The sequence below is a fragment of the Oncorhynchus kisutch genome, linkage group LG23, assembly GCF_002021735.2.
Source record: "Oncorhynchus kisutch isolate 150728-3 linkage group LG23, Okis_V2, whole genome shotgun sequence".
Lineage (NCBI taxonomy): Eukaryota > Metazoa > Chordata > Actinopteri > Salmoniformes > Salmonidae > Oncorhynchus > Oncorhynchus kisutch.
This window is the reverse complement of record NC_034196.2, coordinates 525,136-531,153: the sequence shown is the minus strand read 5'-3', so window position 1 is coordinate 531,153 and position 6,018 is coordinate 525,136. Positions and strand designations below refer to the sequence as shown.

Sequence of the window (6,018 nt, the reverse complement as noted above, 5' to 3'; positions counted from 1 at the left end):
TCCAACATAGAAAGCCCACTCAGCTCACACCCTGACCAACCAAAACATAGAACATACAAACAAGACATCCAACATAGAATGCCCACTCAGATCACACCCTGACCAACCAAAACATAGAAACATACAAAGGAAACTATGGTCAGGGTGTGACACTTTCTCCATGTAAACCACATACAAAGGAAACTATGGTCAGGGTGTGACACTTTCTCCATGTAACCCACATACAAAGCAAACTATGGTCAGGGTGTGACACTTTCTCCATGTAAACCACATACAAAGGAAACTATGGTCAGGGTGTGACACTTTCTCCATGTAACCCACATACAAAGCAAACTATGGTCAGGGTGTGACACTTTCTCCATGTAAACCACATACAAAGGAAACTATGGTCAGGGTGTGACACTTTCTCCATGTAAACCACATACAAAGGAAACTATGGTCAGGGTGTGACACTTTCTCCATGTAACCCACATACAAAGCAAACTATGGTCAGGGTGTGACACTTTCTCCATGTAACCCACATAAAAGTAGCATAGTTAGGAGCCATGAGGGATTCCATAGCAGTACTCTTTGTCTGAATAAAGAAATCATTTAGAAACATGAAATAGTTATGTGTGAGTACTATTTCAGCCAATGTTATAATGCAGGCACTGGAAGGTAGTTCATTAAGGTCACGTTGCAGAAGAAAATGTTCCATAGCTTCAATACCGCCCTCGTGTGGAATATTAGTGTATAACGTCTCAACGTCAAAGTAAATACAAGGTATTCTCAGGGAGAAGATCAAGAGATTCAATGATAGAGATCATACTACATACCTTCGGTCTCAACGTAGACTTTGATCTGAAGCCATTCTTGTGATTACTGTGACTTTGCCATTGTAATTGTTTGTAAGCTTGTGTAGTCTAAAATGAATCTATGATCGTATGCTATCCATTTGTTTGTATGCTGTTCTTTGTATGCCATTTTAATATTTGAGAATTAACCAATGATATTAGGCCACTCTTGGCCATGATTACAGACACCTGTGTGTCTTTTGACACTATATAAACGAGTCATCCCACAGTGTTTGTGATTATACCCTGATGAAGACAGCTTGGTTGTCAAAACGTTGGATATTATATTTTTGCATCTGAGCTCCTAGAGTGTGTGGCTCTCTTTTATTTTCAAGGATGAAAATAAAGCCCTTACCTCAAATATATTTAAAATATATATTTTAAAAAACAGATGTGCTTTATTCTGAATTTAATAAGGTCAATCCATGCTGCACCTTGGCATTCAAATACCAGCATATCAAAGCTAGTCACAGCCAGAAAAAAGCCTCATCGTACTCCTGTGCCTCGGCCATCTGCACCTTTCAGTCATGCAAAGTGAAATACATGTTTTGACGACAAAGGCCTAGCAAATATAGTAAATATGTCAATATCATGGTATTCAGATTTAGTGAGGTGACACATCCAATGAAGTGCGAGAAGATGTAGGCCTGTAAGATATAATTGCAGAGGTGCAGTACGAAAAGGTGCTAGCAACCACCACTACAGACAGTTAAAAACATACACACAGAGGAGATGTTGGCAGGCGACATTAAAAGAAGCCTTTCAAAAGATATTCTCAAAGTGATTGGGGCTGAAATCAGAAAGCGCACAAGGCTGCACAATGGCATGATGCTAGAGCTCACACTAAAGGTTTTGGAGGAGTGTGCCACAACTTCAGCTACTACATCTCCAAGTCGAGCTGTTTGGCGTTCACTTGTACACAGAAAACTGTTTGAAGGTCCTAGTTGTATATCTGAGAAAGTGCAGTCCAGTGACTCTTCATCTTGATGCCACTGGTGAGGTTGTGTCTAAGATTAGCAATCAAAGTAGAAGAGATTTGTACTCTGCTCTGATTCTGCCCGGAATGGGCAAGGCTGAACCACCCCTATGTCACGTATACTCCCTCTTCGGCCTCTAGGTCATCAGGCTGCTGATTATCCTGTACACCTGTCAAGCGCACCAGCACCTCATGACACTCACCTGGACTCCATCACCTCCTTGATTATCTTCCCTATGTCTGTCACTCCCCTTGGTTCCTTCCTCAGGTGTTATTGACTCTGTTTCATGTCGGTGCGTTGTTTGTGTTTCGTGTTTATTTATTAATTAAAACACTCACTCCCTGTACTTGTTCCCGACTCTCGGCGCACTCGTTACACCATCCCCGTATCCGAGATGATTTTGTTTTCAGCACTCCATCACAACAATAAGCTTTTGGTTAATGGAGACAGTATGCAAGGCCTCACAAATGACAAGCTGCAAGGTGAGACAGATGGAGGCTGATTTCCGCTGGGTGATGATTGGAAGTATATTGCTCTCATTTAACAAAGAGAGCATCACTTATCTAAACAGAGCCCACAGCATAGTTTCCTTGGAGGAAAAAGAAGATTGCAAAGACTTCACAGTGCTCCATCTGTGCTCTGCCCACATCCTTAAGGCTGTCGCCCAGGGATTTGGGAAGAAAACAAATGACAATGGGCTCAGAGTATACAACTTTTTTCTGTGACTTGTTGCCCAACAGCACCTCTTCGAGGCACTGTGCTTTTCAAATCACAACATAAAAGTAATCTTGTGGATAAATCACAAAAGTATTTAGATGAGAGTATTATGAAGTCAGAGAAGGTGAAAGTGGAGGATGTGATGTGACAGTTATGAAGAAAGTGCAATGTCCGCAAAAAACAAAACATGTGGCCAATCTCCCTTCACAAGTGAATTCATGTCAGTCGTTAATCATTCGCAGAGTCTTCTGGAGGAGACCCAGACAGTGCCTGAAAATATGTTTTTCTGCCCTGAGATAATCAATATTCTAATGGACACTTACATGGCCATTTTCTGCTGGGTGACCTTACAAGATATTGTAATGTGACCAACACAACATCGCAATCAGTGAAATCACGGAACACCAACTGCTATGTGGAACAGTGGTTCTGGATCAAGAAGCATTCCATTTTGCAAAAGAAGAAATTCCTCTGTCCAGCTCAATTAATTTTGAAAATGCTTCACATAATAAAGCATGACCTGCCAGAATCACAGTTCACAAAATCTGTCTACCGCAAGAAGTCGTTGGACCAGGAAGTGGAGCACTGGGCCAAGAGGACAAGAAATGACTCAATTGACAAGTCCAGGTCAAAGTATTTCCAGCCTCCCAGACAATTACCTGAGCCAAAGAAGAAAGATGAAAGCAGGGATGAAGCAACATTACTTCAAGACAACGAGGCTGCAGGCCAGGCCAAGACAACGAGGCTGCAGGCCAGGCCAAGACAACGAGGCTCCAGGCCAGGTATGTTTTTTTTTTTCAAATATTAAAGGATTGTGATAAACTGAAAAAAATCTATGTTGAAATGAGCAGACAATAACTCTTCTAAATGTGTTTCATTTAGAAGAGTGGTGAAGAAAGAATTGTGGCGAAGAAAGAATTGTGAGATGGTGGTTGCTGTTGTGAGGTCAACAAACACAAAGTCCTCTTTCACTGTAAAAAAAAAAGGGTTTTGCAATTAAGTCAAAATAACTTATTTAATCTATTGAAGCCAACTAAATGTGCAAAATGTGTTTGTTGACATCAATTCAACAAAAGCTGTGAAAATAAAAAATCTAGTTCAGTTAGCAAAGAACAATCTGCACAGTCAACATTCAAATCAGGACTAATAAGTCAAACTAAAATAAAGATCCTAGTTGTGCTGCCGAAAAATGGCACGTTATAATAACTACAAGTCATTGCATTGTCTTAACTTACAAAATCAAGTTGAATCAGCAATAAACCGTGTTCACTCAACTTTCAAATTAGATCCAATAAGTCAAATTAACAAAATAAAGACAACAGTTGTTTTGACTTTAAATGTCAAGTTAGTATAACTACAAATCTTGACATGAACTTTACTTACAAAATAAAGTTAAATCAGCTAAGACCTGTGTGTTAATTTAACTTTCAAGTCAGAACCAAGAAGTCAAATCAGTGGTCTGTGCAACTGCCTCCAGTGCACATGTACTGTTGTGTGGTTTTGAGTCTGAACTTCTTAATTATTGCCCTAATACTGTACCTATTGTTTAATAGTGGAAACCATTTTATGATGACCCAATGTCAGCTGACAATGTGGACGTTGCCCTTGTGATAGAAGAGCAGGTGACATGAGCTTCACAATGTCCCAAATGCCTTTGCCACTTTGTTTGGACTTCTTTAATGTCTGAACACCCAAAACATTTGAGTTACACTTTTGAGGTAGTTCAGAAAATATTCTTGAAGACAGGTGCAGAAAACTGTCCAGCAAAAGTGCATGGACTGAAGAACCGTCTTCTTTGTTAAGACAAATTGGTGTGCTTTTGTTTTACTCGCGGTAGTTGAGTTAATTCCTCCTCCTCCTCCGATGCTGTTATTTGCCTAAATCTTACAAATCTCAGTTTTGGGAAGACTTAAGTTACTCTATTTTTACGTGTGACCTTCAGTCTACAAACTACAACCGTCTTTTGTTAGAGACCATTGATTTGCTATCATCTCTTTCCATTAACTACAGTGCATTCTGAAAATGTTTACAACATATACAAAATATAAACAATCACACTCAACACCTTGTCTTAGAAACCATTGTGAAGGTTGTCTGTGACTGTACATGGGTTTATTTATTTATCACACTCAACACCTTGTCTTAGAAACCATTGTGAAGGTTGTCTGTGCTCAGTGTTTGAATTTTTATTTACCCTGCCATAAAGTCATGTTTTAATGGTGCCATTTACAAATGTACATGGGTTTATTTATTTATCACACTCAACACCTTGTCTTAGAAACCATTGTGAAGGTTGTCTGTGCTCAGTGTTTGAATTTTTATTTACCCTGCCATAAAGTCATGTTTTAATGGTGCCATTTACAAATGTACATGGGTTTATTTATTTATCACACTCAACACCTTGTCTTAGAAACCATTGTGAAGGTTGTCTGTGCTCAGTGTTTGAATTTTTATTTACCCTGCCATAAAGTCATGTTTTAATGGTGCCATTTACAAATGTACATGGGTTTATTTATTTATCACACTCAACACCTTGTCTTAGAAACCATTGTGAAGGTTGTCTTTGACTGTACATGGGTTTATTGGACGGTGGAATAAAAAACAAGTTTGACAAAAAACACTTATCTTTAGAAAAAAATGTACTTAGCTGATATTGGTTAAAAGACCAATAAGTGACACTCAAAATGCATTCTAGGGAATAATACGTTGTTGCAAATCTATTTGTTTGTTAATACATAGTGTAATAAATGTTCTGAAATACACGAAAAAACTAGTATACTATAGTTACAGTTGAAGTCGGAAGTTTCCATAAACTTAGGTTGAAGTCATTAACTCGTTTTTCAACCACTCCACAAATGTCTTGTTAACAAACTATAGTTTTGACAGAAGTCTTTTTCCCAACTATTGTTTACAGACAGATTATTTCACTTAAAATTGCTGGAGCGACTTCCCCCATATTCCTTGCAGCCAGTAAATTCATGTTTTGTCTGTGGGAAAAAGTCATGTGCAATATCTAATTTTCTCATTTCTGACACCAATCCAGCAAATCTGAAAGAATATGGAGCCACATAGCATGAGCTGTGCCAATTGTGTGGGCTATGGGTTCATATTGTGTTAGCTGAGGATTACAGGTTTTTACTGTATGAAGGTCTACACATGTGTAACTCTGCCAAGCTGCTTGCTTAGCAAGTAGGCCTATTGCTTATTCCTGAAAGACTAACTGTAAGTCGCTCTGGATAAGAGCATCTGGTAACTGACTAATTCTAGTAATCAATTCATTCTTAAACAAAAGTGTAAAATGTTTAGAATCAAACATGTTTTATTTACTGAAGCATTGTCGTACTAGCACAATTTATTTTAGAACTGTGGTAATTTATAGGCTGTGGCACATTTCAGGAAGTGACTTGATCAAGACCATGCTTCGGCAACTCCTCTACTGCATTCAGCTTTCCAAGCTTAAGCTTAATAGCTTGGCAAAAGGTGAGTATCTC

The 6,018-nt window shown here is 38.8% G+C and overlaps 1 long non-coding RNA gene across 1 annotated transcript; it reads left to right on the top strand.

Annotated features, from left to right (window-relative positions):
- The first annotated feature begins 2,075 nt into the window (after nt 1-2,075).
- LOC116356554 (uncharacterized) lies at nt 2,076-5,016 on the top strand. The gene is made up of 2 exons (XR_004204952.1): nt 2,076-3,309; nt 3,410-5,016. It is a non-coding gene; the product is annotated as an uncharacterized LOC116356554 (long non-coding RNA).
- The last annotated feature ends 1,002 nt before the right edge of the window (nt 5,017-6,018 follow it).